General features: G+C 45.7%; 1 long non-coding RNA gene across 1 annotated transcript; it reads left to right on the top strand.

Annotated features, from left to right (window-relative positions):
• Window positions 1-6,000: 6,000 nt before the first annotated feature.
• LOC124698794 lies at window positions 6,001-7,734 on the top strand. The gene is made up of 4 exons (XR_007001125.1): window positions 6,001-6,215; window positions 6,381-6,458; window positions 6,558-6,629; window positions 7,498-7,734. It is a non-coding gene; the product is annotated as an uncharacterized LOC124698794 (long non-coding RNA).
• The last annotated feature ends 3,632 nt before the right edge of the window (window positions 7,735-11,366 follow it).

The raw sequence follows: 11,366 nt of genomic DNA, 5'->3' as shown, positions 1-11,366 counted from the left end.
GCCCTTAAGCAAGGGTGCTCGGTGTCACACTAACACAAGAAGAGATCAAAGCTTTGGTTGCAAACGAAGAGACAACAAGATTCACACGTAGCCTCTCTTCTCTTTTCTCTCTTTTGCTTAAAAGCTTTTTCTCTTTTGTATATGGTGGCACTTGCACTCTTTTGTATCTATGGTGGCACTTTGTACACTTTTGTATGTATGATGGCACTTGCACTCTTTTTTGTGCTTTTCTTTCTTTTTCACGCTCTATGTTAGCGTTAGCTCGCTTTTGCTATTTTGCCACATGAGTTTTGCTTATAAGCTTGACTCCACACTACACACACACCTCACAATCGGGGCCACGTGCAATGTCTCGCAACACTCGATAAGCAATGCTCGATAGGATAGATCGCAAAAGAAGAGGGGTTACAAGGGGAATGCAAGTTATACCTAAGATGTTAGGCGGTGCTTGCCGGCGGCGGAGAGGGTGGCGGTGGTTGGCGGAGGTGGTGGTGGTGGTGGCGCCCGGTTGGCGCCCGGTTGACCAGGCCCTGGACCGGCCTGCCCGGTCTACAGCCCGGTTGACCGGGTTCTGGCCCGGTTGGCGCCCGGTTGACCGGCCCTGGCGCCAGGCTGTCCGGTCACTGGCCCGGTTGGCGCCCGGTCGACCGGATTTCGCGGGGCACAGTTTTTCTCTCTCCTGTTCTTGAGCGAAATCAAGCCAAATCGACCAAAACGAAGGGAAATGATGGAATTGGGGGCTAAAAGTTGGGGAGATAGTAGATCAAGCACTCCAACACCAAATCCATGGACCAAAACCACTCAAAACGCAACCAAATCGCAGATCGGTCAAGAGGCAAATTAGGGCTATTTTTGGGGATTTTTTGGGAAAAATTTCAGAGACGAAATTGGGTGTGTGGGGGGTCAAATCCGCGGAAACCAAAGGCTGCTGATACCATATGATGAGGTCTAAGACCCCGTGTGTGGCCCGATCTTGCGGTTGACCCGAAATCCAAGGAGGGAGAGAGGGAGAGCGCGAGGAACACGATGAACACGAAGAACTCACGCACGCACACCAACCCGATACAATCGATACTTACCCTCGTGGCTCGATGGACCACGCCAATAGAATCAACCCGGAGAGACGCGAAGTAGAATCCCGGAGTGAGAGATCGGTGAGGGAGATGAATCAAGGAGTGGGAGAGAGAGTGGGTAGCACTAGAATCTCACACTCACAAATCCATACATCCATCAAGGGTTGCCTTGGATACAAAGGGGATGAAACCCTAGGGAGACAAAGCTCAAGGTCATCTCTAAGCCTAAATCTTGTCTAAGGAGCTAAGGGGGTGACCTAGGTGCTTATATAGGCATACAAGGCAGCTTGGGTCGAACAGGTAAGTGGTGGACCGACTCGGGCCGTTCCGGTCGAGTCGAACCCGTGCAATCCGGTTTGGGATCCGGTCGGACCGGGCTCGTGACCGGGTGGTCCGGTCCTGGGTCCGGTCGACCGGCGCCAACCGGGAACTTGCGAAGTTTCCGGTCGCCTTCCGGTACGAGGCGGGGAATCCGGTTGGGCGCCCGGTTGACCGGGCCTCGGGACCGGATGACCCGGTTGTGGGTCCGGTCCGACCGGGTCCTGGGACCGGCCAGTCCGGGCCTCTTCCTCCCGCCTCTTCTTCCTCTTCCTTCTTCTCTTCTTTCCTTCTTCTTCTTCTCTCTTCCTTGCACCATGGGAGTTCCTTCTCTCTTGGTCCTTGTCGATGTCGGCACCTATAGACACAATGATGATAGGCATGAGGTAGCATACCATTCAAGTTGGTGTTGAGGTCGACCATAGAGAGGAAAGAGTTCACCTTGACATATATGGCGGGGTTTTGTGTTGTTGGTCCACTTGGGGGACTCCGTGGCCATGGTGTAGCGTCGACGGTAGGCGGGGCTACATCACCCACTATCGAGCATAAATACTCCCTCTTGGAGTCACAAGTATCAACTTGGTCAGAGCCTCTACTAGCAACGGAGAGCATGCAAGATCATAAACAACACATATATGATAGATCAATAATCAACTTGACATAGTATTCCATATTCATCGGATCCCAACAAACACAACATGTAGCATTACAAATAGATGATCTTGATCATGATAGGCAGCTCACAAGATCTAAACATGATAGCACAAGAGGAGAAGACAACCATCTAGCTACTGCTATGGACCCGTAGTCCAATGATGAACTACTCACGCATCAGTCCGGAGGCGGGCATGGTGATGTAGAGCCCTCCGGTGACGATTCCCCTCTCCGGCAGGGTGCCGGAGGCGATCTTCAGAACCCCCCCCCCCCGAGATGGGATTGACGGCGGCGGTGTCTCAGTAACTTTTCTCGTATCGTGGCTCTCGGTACTAGGGTTTTCGCGACGGAAGGATTATATAGGCGAAGGGGCAGAGTCGGGGGACGCCCGAGGGGCCCACCCCATATGGCGGCGCGACCAGGGGTGGGGCCGCGCCCCCCTATGGTGTGGCCGCCTCGTGGCCCCTATTCGTCTCCTCTTCGGTGTTCTGGAAGGCTCCGTGGAAAATAAGACCGTGGGCTTTTGTTTCATCCAATTCCGAGAATATTTCCTGTGTAGGATTTCAGAAACCAAAAACAGCAGAAAACAGGAACTGGCGCTTCGGCATCTTGTTAATAGGTTAGTACCGGAAAATGCATCAAAATGATGTAAAGTATATATAAAACATGTGAGTATCTAAAGGTATAATTGTTGCACCCCCATGGAGCTCTCACAGCGATTTCAGCTTCTCCACCGTCCGATTTTCCTGGCAGGTTAATCTCGGCCGTTGATTTCTGGCTCAATTCTGCTAGCTAACCCCATGCAACGGCCAATTGTTACCCGCCTCCGGCTGCCATGTGGGCCCTACCTTTGCCGGCCCCGCACGTCAGCGACCGTGGCTGGGATCTCCGTCGGTGCACATTGGCGTCGGCCAGGGGATCTCCACCCCGCAGGGGTATTTTCGATATTTCAGCGGTATGGGTATAAAAGGCAGCATCCCACGGAGGGAAACCCTAGCCGCCGGCCCGCCAATCGCCTCGCGTGCTCGTCTTCCCCAATCCCCTCCCGGGCCTCTCCTCCCAAATCCCCTCGCTCTTCCTCCTCTCTCCCATCGCCGCGCTCCGCCTCGCCGTCCTCCTCCTCTCCGTTACGCCTCGGGCAGCCGGCAAGGATCCTCTCCTCCACTGCTCCCTTTTTCCCCTCCTCCACCGCTCCCCTTTCACTGGGCAGGGAGAAGCAGAAAGGGGCACGGGTTTGTGGGAGAAGTGTCGCCGTCTTCAGCGCAGGGGAGCACGAGCCGCCGAAGAGAAGAGGAGGAGGTGCGAAGCAGTGGGAGGTCCGAAGGCGGCGGCGGTCGGGCGGATCTGGGCTTCTCCTAGCAGCTTCCATCCATGGCCTCTCTTCGTCTCCCGCGCGGTCGGCGGCGGACATGGCTCTGCCCCTCCTCCCCGACCCTTCTTTCCTGTATGGAGGCTCGAGGAGGGGCTTCGGAGGTGCAGGACCGAACTCTCCCTATGTATTTCCATCCTCTCTTTCTTTGTTTGTGTGGATCCCCTTATTTCTGCAGTAGATCGCCATGGTACCGATGCCTTCTCCTCACTGTTTAGTTTTTGCTTGCTTTGCAGCACGATATGATGATTCTCATGAACCGATTTGTCTTCCTGGAGTAGATCGGGATGAACATGTAAGGCTTCGTCCCCTTCTTGGACTTTAGTTTATTTCATTTCTCGAGTGATGCAAGAATGGCGTGATGGTATCTAAATCCTACAATGTTAGATCAAGTCACATGAATGAGATAAACAATTATTTGTGTTGCTAATTTCTTGTCTGGTTGTGTGTACTGTGTAGATTATCCATTTGCCTACTTTGCATATTTGTATGTATGATGAACATAAAATCGTTTCTCTAGCTGGATTTTATTTGGGATTGGAAGGCCAAGGAGAACGAGAAGGAAGGTGCCGATGTGGATGCAACAATGAAAAATGATGCCGACACCGGTGATGAGGAACTCCAAACATAGGTAAATTTCTTCATCTACTATATACTAGCAGCATGAGCTGAACATATAATCAGTCATCTTATTTACGCTAGGAGCCTTTTGCTTACAGGTACATGATCTAGGATTATTTATCTCTATCTAGCAGTAGTGCCATGTTAGTATTTGTGTCTCAACTAAAATTGAGTTTGTTACTTAGCAAAGATATGCATAGTTTGGTAGGTATTTTTACCGAGCAGAAGTTGACGCCTTCATCCTTGAGGTCAAGCCGGTGCTGATGCGTGGATCCCTGCGATGCTGAATCTGGTGGTAAACAAGGTTGTCGCTATTGTCCTTGTCCATGCCGTTCTCCCTATTATTTATCCTCGATAAAAACCCCGATTGCTTAACTCTGTTATTATGATTTTGCTCATTTGTGATTGCCTTCTCTTTCCTGAAAGAATTACAACATTCTAGAATAAGTTATTTCTGAACTTATGATATTCTGCATGTTTTGATCATATCGTAGGTTCCCTGTTGCATGGGTGTTTCTTCAAGGATATCACAAATGGCTATATTCATGCAGAACATCTCTGTTATTGTAAAGATACTTCTGCAACATAAATTGGTCATACATGCCAATATTTTATGTAGAAAATTGTTCATAGCATTTTGATTTAACTCCATGATTTTCATTATTCAAGAAAACATCAAGAAAGCATACTGACTTTTCCCTTTGGCCCTGGATTTTTCGATGAGGTAACATGGCCGTGGACAACCATGCCACTTGTGGAACGATGGTCCAAGCCATAGGTAGAAATAGTATCTTCATTTCTCATTTATGTTAGATGAATTATTACTTGCTTTTGCTTTTGGTTAGGATTTGGCTCGAATTAGCAATTGTCCAAAAGTTAAATTACCTTTGAGTTATTTATTTTGGGTTCTATGCTCTGTAGGTAAACATATACAGATGCTTAGTACTATAATCATGTTATATAAATTGTGCTTCATTTCTAATGTTACGGTACATAATGAGGCGGAGGGCTGAAGTGGTGCCATGGATGGGGGACGCAGAGCTCAACATGAAGGAGCAGGCGGGGAAGCTGCAGATGAGGAAGTGGTATGGAGACAGAAGAATGGCATCGACAGAGCCGCACGCCGCTGCTGCCGCCAAATTCTAGGGTGACACCTATGACCGAGGTGAGCGCTCTCTCCTACATCGCTCACGCTGCTCACTCACTGTGTGCTCTCCTCTTGTGAATGTGTTGGTTCCGCGTCGATGTGCTGACGCATCTCGCGATGTCTACTCCTTGCAGTGCCTTTCCATGGTAAGTTGCTGGCCGAGCATGATGTGTTGCTGTTGCTCTTGATCAAGAGCAAGAAGAGGAGCTAGAGAAGATAAATGTTCCATATTTGTGTTACAGGTACTTTTGATTTATTACCATGCAAAAGAGATGTCCTGTGGATAGATATTGCAATCTGTTGTAGAAATTACATTGTAGGAGGAAGATAAGACATTCAGGCGAGTTATTCAAAACTATTTAATTTTCCTCTTGGAGCCAGTTTGTGTGAAAATCAGCACATGTTTCTCTGACGTGCTTGTTTCAGAGATAGCATGCTGGGCCTCACCTTTGTGTTGATTTAGCTTACTAGATATTCCCAAATACATATGTGTACTTCTTTGCTTATAAAATTATGATGTAAGCACAATTTACGGTAATCCATCTTCTCTGCAAACGGAGCGTCTCTTAAGCTCATATGTTAACCTTGAGATCATGTTTTTTTGTCTGGTCCTAGCTTAATTTCATTACCACATTTAGATTAATTTAATGCTGAACACTGCATATTTTCATTTGGTTTCTCTTTTGGTTGGGGAATGGAAATTTCTCTGATTCCCTTTAGTTTCCTTTGAAGGATGAATTAGTAAGAACATAACTCGATGGTTAGCTTCCATATTTATGTGTTTCATTCCTCTATAATTCTGACCATCAAGCGATTTAGTAAAAACTCGGCACCCCTTGCTTCCTTCCAGTTCTACTAACTTAGTATCTCGCTTGTTGTACCAGATTGGGTTGATCTGACCGTCTGAGCTATTTTCCTATTGGGTTGGATGATGATCACAATCACATGAGCTTTTCTCTGAGCTGAGAAGAAAATGATGTAAAACTGTCTGTCCAGGTTTGGGCCATTGGGACCAATTCATCAACTCCTTGGGGTAAGAAGTTTAGAAGTCCTTCCTATGTGCTTAATGCTACTTAAGCGTATTTTTCTTACTCTGTGTTTCTCGTATAGAGTTTCCATTAGCTTGTCACACATGTCTCTTTAAGTGTGGATGAAAATTGTTTGACTCAACATTTTTATCCCACTTTTATTTTTCCAGGCTGTTGAACATGAATATGAAAATTAAAAGCTAAGTGAGAGGGTAGCCAGGCTATCTGGTGGTGTTGCTATTATTCAGGTACAAAAGACGTTCCACACTGAGATAACTATGGATGTACGTACTAGGCTTTACTAGCAAAAATATAGCAGCTATAAATTGATACATCATGATTTGTAGGTTGGAACACGAACTGAAACTGAGCTTAGGGAAAATAAAGTGAGGGTTGAAGACTCACCGAATGCAACATAGGTAATGTTTTCTTCTAGGTCAGGTCAGTTGATATTTTGGATTTGTGTTCCTCCGTGCTTTCATTCAAAGAGGCGTCTGAGGGTGTTGTAGCATCTGTTGATTAAAGTTGTAGTAGCACAATGTATAATTGTTCAAATATGGGTGAACAATGTCATTGACAGATAATCATGCTTATGCTCTTAAATTACGTCTATATATGGATACTGGATTTAGTGTACTTGGTGTGGTGAAGGGCACGAGTTAAATAAGCCACTTCCCAGTCTCTGGATCATAAATCAATCATGTAACTGGGTAGTATAATTTTTTTGGGATGTTTATTATATGGTTGAACTGGCAGATAATAGACATCTCAAATGCACTTTTTTTTTGCTTTGTGTTGATCCTGGAGGTACCGGGACTGCTTTCATTCACATGCTATGTAAAATCTGAATTTTTTTGGTTTGTATTCTCAGATTTTCCTGGTTAACACCCGATTTATGTATCTTTCTTTTCCTGAGAGAAGGATGTATGCATTTTTTGAACTTTTTTTATAAAGATGGATTTTATCCCTTAATTTCCATGAAAATCTAGACACGATTAAAGACAGTAACACATGCTATAGCTCTTGCAAAACATGCATATTTCTGGTTTTGCTCATAAAAATATTTGTCATGCGAACATCCTCAAACAATAGCGCTCAGTTTGGGCAGAAGATGTAGTGTTAATGTCCGATAAAAAATCCAAAAATCTCATTTCTGTGCAGTTTTTTATTTGTTTTGGCTATCAATGCACTCGAAACTTCTAAAAGAAATGCGCAGTATATCTTTCTTGAGTTTGATATGCGTAAAATTCACTACAATAATTCATGTGTTCCATGCCGGAAATGCAGGTTGTTGGTAAATTGACAAGCATCAGGCTGCATATTCAGCGAACATGCGTGTGGTCGGAGAATCAAGAAGCTTATCTACATGCGAGTGTAGAACTGGTCCAAGGATCAATTCATTTTTTTCCTTCATATACAAATTTTTGAAAGCCCGTGTGCCGTTAGTTCTGTAGTAGCACATGTGTTGTTTATTCTTCTGTAAAATAAACAGTAGTTATGATATGTCGGCACCCTTCTGTTTGTATTCGGTACATCCCGGTATAGATGACAGGAGTCACTGATGCAACTTTTGTAACTTTAATTTTCCATTTGTCTTAATTAATGTCTGCACAAGAATCGTAATTTTTGTCTATCGACTTTGTTTTGTATAAAAAATGTATTATCATTTTTCGCCTGATTTTTAGTGGAGTTATACAAACTACAAATTGGCATGAATTTTACGGGATCGTGCGCCAAGGCGCACATTTAAATCTAGTGTGAGGTAGTAGTAGCGGGCTCACGGCTCTCATCACCTCCCACTGTGCTCCCATATAATTAGAAAACGAAAAAAATATGCAAATTAGCCACGTCGCCCTCACGCTGCCTCAGTGACAGCTTGCATGTGCTTATTTCCCCTTGAGAAAACAGGTCTCCTGTTTTTACGTGCACATAACTAAACCTAAACCTAACTCTAACCTTAGTTCTACATGCGGTGCCAGTTCTGAAAGGGGCTAAAGTCAAGGGCTCCAAGAACAACGAGGAGAAGCCGTTGTTCGACTTGAGGTCGGCGTGGATGATGGTGTCGCTCTCGGTGACACCACCACTTAGCGTACTTAGGGTCCACGGGCATCATGTCGTCCAACGATTGGATGAGCGCTCCCGTATGTCGTTTGGGTCGTCGGGAGCCCGTAGCTTCACCTGATAGAGAACATACTCTTGCTCCCATTTTGGATGCGCCTTCGGCAACATCGGCTCCGGCTTGGGCATGCAGGTGCGGCGTGGGACGGTTCCAGAAGGAGATGCACCCCTACGGCTGGCGTGTCATCTCAGGATTCCTGAAGACGATGCCGGTCGAGCGACGCGACAGCGGGCCGGCTCCGGCTTGTGGATGAGCGCAGGCGCGACGCGCGAGGACGAAAATCTCGACACAGGTGGAGGCACGCGTTGTGTAGTCTGTCATGTTAGTGGCTCGTCGTATGGTGGAGGCCATGGAGCCCTCCTTGATGGTTGGCTCGTAACCGTGTGCGGCGAGCACTGCATCGACGTCCTTGCCGGCCCAGAAAGAGTGTCGGCCAAGGCAGTTGAGTGACCCGTCGTAGGGGGGCGTGCAGGGTTGAGCTCGGCATCAAGCTCCTCCTCGAAGACGGGCCGCCACATCATCACGTCCTCCACCTAGGTGGGTTTCTCCTGCTCCCACGATGGGTGGGCGGCTCGACGACGAAGGATGCACGACAGGACGTCATCATCGTCGTCCTCCTAGCATATCCCCCGCGCTTAGCTTCCACCCGCTAGGGGGCGCCAGTCCAGCTACACAAGAAGCCAATTGCTGCATAGCCAGACTTTTTATTTTGCGAAACATGCAGACAATGAGATTTGTTGCAACCTCCTAAAGAGAAAAAAAACATTTATTTGAAAAAGAAATCCTTCAACAACAAACGACGACCGCAAGCTGGCACATTTGACCGCCCGCCCAACCCTTGAGCCAGCACCACCAAACCTTCGTGCCGACGCGTGCGCCACCATGTCCATGTCCATGTGTTGTGTGGTTGTCGTTTCCTCTGATCGACTCGTTTGCCTCTGATAGTGAAGCCGCAAATTAATCATCATCAGGCAAGCGAAGACGAGATCTTGCAGCCAGCCGGCGAGCTACAAATTCTAGAGGATATTTTGTGCGACCAGTCCGCAACAATTGCTGACGACCGGTGTTTATCCCTTGGTTTTGTGATTGCGAGACGCATGCGTGGACCAATCACCGGCCCTGATGGCGATACCCATCGGTCAGGCCAGGTTAATCTTACGACGACTAGTATTCGTTCGTCGTCGACTCGTCGTTAAGACTAGTCATAGTGGGGAATAGCTTAGTCAAGTATACGTAGCGTATGTTCTCAGTACGAAGCTACTACCTCCATAGTGGATAATAAGCTAATATGTGGTGTAAATGACGTTGTCAGTCGATCTTATGGTGTAGACTCAACTTGTCTTGGGGTGTGTGATGTTATGGTAACATACCTATCTCACGCTCTTTCTTCGTTCGTTATTAACGCTCAGTATCACCAAAATGTCTTGGGTTGTGTGATGTTACTAGCTGAAGTTACTCGCACTATGAGCAATCTAACGTTGGGGATAGAGGTCGGATCCATTGAGAGAGACATCGCCTCCTCTCGTGGAACCACATCGGAAACGGCCGAGAGCGACGCCCGACCGGCCGGACAGACATTATTTTTAAAATCTTTTGTGCCTGAAAGGAGACAGTTTAGACATGTGGACGGTTCATCAAATTACAGTCATGCATCCGCTGATTTTTAATCACGGAGCAGCTGTTACGTCGTGTTTTACTGGAGACTGAGTTCATTCTGCGCTGCGCAGCTCATTTCCGGGTTTCCGATTTAAAGTCAAAATTTTGACAGGAATTCTGTCCTGAACACTGATTTCCTGTGACGTGGAGCGAGTATTGTTGCGAAAAGGGCAAGAACTTGCAAACTTCAGGCCGAAGAAAAGAAAAAAAAACGAGTGGTGAGCCTAAAATAACAAGTTTACGGAGTGGCATCTTTCCAGTAAGATTTTTTTTCCCTTTTGACCTGTAAAGAACACAAAGGAGCGCTGTTAGAAAACGTAAGCTGCTGTCGCGAGTTGGGTGCACCAAACATCACTAGCTAGCTGCCACTGCCAGGGAGCCAGGGAGGAGAGAAGAGAAGGGTCGCGGTCACGCATGTTGTGGTCATCGCCCTAGCCAGTCATCCACCAGAAACTGGATTGGGTTACTCTCATGGACGTACGAACCGCACGTTGTATTCACGGATACGTGTGGACATGGTCAAATTGCCAGATATACTCGTACGAAAGGATAACAAAACAGATACTACCTCCGAAAACTTCAAACAGGGACTGAGCTAGACGTAGCTCTTTATTTTCAAACACTTGGAATTTGTATTTTAAAATTTTAAAAATTCTGAATAAAAAATTTGGAGATAGCCAATGATGTAAAATACAATGGTGTAAAATCTCAATACAAACTACTTTATATTCTAGGCTACACAAAAATGACAAATTTTATACTAAATAGTACACATTTTAAGATTACTAATTTTTTCAGATTTTACGATCTCGTGTAGCCTAGAATATAAATCACTTTGCATTGAGATTTTACACCATTGTAGCATACATCATTGGCTGTCTCTAGGATTTTGTTTCAGTTTTTTTTGAAACTTTAAAATACTAATTTTGTGTCTTTGAAAATAAAGAGATACATGTAGCTCGGCCTCTAAAACACCACACTCTATCTATAAATAGACGTTTGATATTTATATAAATTTGGATGTATCTAGCGAATAGTGTCTTTGGCAAATGAACACCGGTGCTCCTGATTTTTAAAAGGTTATACTTTTTAGTTTCCAAAATATTAAAATTAAATACACACAACAATATCAACATTCCGAAGGTACGGTAGGAATTTTGGAGAAACATATGTTAGATTTTGAGCTATACAAAAAAACCAAATTTCTGAAAAACATCTACCCCATAAAATAGTCACAAATCTGTTTCTTCCTGTAGCTCAAAATAGAATGCAATTTCTACTAAAACTTCGCACGAGTATTCAATATGTTTATGTATTCATGGAATAAATGTGACGATTTTTTGAAACGCAAATGTATAATTTTTAATATTTTAAAAACTAG

This window comes from Lolium rigidum, chromosome 3 (assembly GCF_022539505.1).
Source record: "Lolium rigidum isolate FL_2022 chromosome 3, APGP_CSIRO_Lrig_0.1, whole genome shotgun sequence".
NCBI lineage: Eukaryota > Viridiplantae > Streptophyta > Magnoliopsida > Poales > Poaceae > Lolium > Lolium rigidum.
Note: the sequence above shows the minus strand (reverse complement) of the source record. Positions and strands in the feature narration are given on the sequence as shown.